The sequence below is a fragment of the Elephantulus edwardii genome, unplaced genomic scaffold (genome assembly GCF_000299155.1).
Source record: "Elephantulus edwardii isolate Elephantulus edwardi_28Jun2011 unplaced genomic scaffold, EleEdw1.0 scaffold00083, whole genome shotgun sequence".
NCBI lineage: Eukaryota > Metazoa > Chordata > Mammalia > Macroscelidea > Macroscelididae > Elephantulus > Elephantulus edwardii.
The window spans coordinates 8,920,990-8,921,852 of record NW_006399833.1 but is presented as its reverse complement, the minus strand read 5'-3'; positions in this window follow the sequence as shown (position 1 = coordinate 8,921,852).

The window sequence follows — 863 nt, the reverse complement described above, 5'->3', positions numbered from 1 at the left end:
CATGTTGACAGCATCTGAAACATTGGACCTCATATTTTGGATCATGAGTTCTTGCTTTTCCAGTGCCTCTAATGCCTCGTTTGTTTTATCTATCTTTTCTGGATTTATTTTTTTTTTAATCTCCACCTGGTTTTTGCTTATACTATCCTATAATTCTTCAAGATTGTCTCTCATTCATTGAAAATATTCAAGCATTGTTCTTTTAAATTCTGTGTCAAAAAGTTACATCAGACTTTCTGGCTTCATACTCTGTCACCCTTTTGGTGTGAAATCTTGCTTTGCGCTTGTGTAATGTGTAGAATAGCTTGCTTTCTTTGAAACATTGATCTGAAGACAATGCTCTAGAAATCAGTTGGGTAGCTACCCCACTTGTGTTTTTCTCTGAACTTCTGATTCAACGGAGAGGTCAGTTCACAGCCTGTGGGAGTAGCCTTTTATAGGTAAATTAGATCAAGGAGCTCTGGATTAAAGGCAAGTTGATTGACTGGATGTGTAGGCACAGGGGTGGAGCCAAATGATGTGGGGCAGGCCCAGGGGTGGGGCGACCACAAGGCTGGGAAAACCATTTGGAGGACCCCATTCAGACCTCAGCTGTCCGAGTGTGCTCATGATTGCGGTCCATACTCAAAATGCAGCTGTCCATCTCCCACTCAGTGGTTTTCACTCAGTGGTCTCTGCCCAGCAGCACTTACCCAGATGCCCTCGTGCAGCATTCCCTTCCCAAGCAAATTCCTGGGTCCAATGGGACCCAAGAAGACTCAGTCAAATTCCCACCAACCCACTCACCTCTTTCTGGTCTGAATTGTCCATAAAAGTTAGGTCAAACTCGCACTGGCCCACTCATTCCTGGGCAGCCATCATGA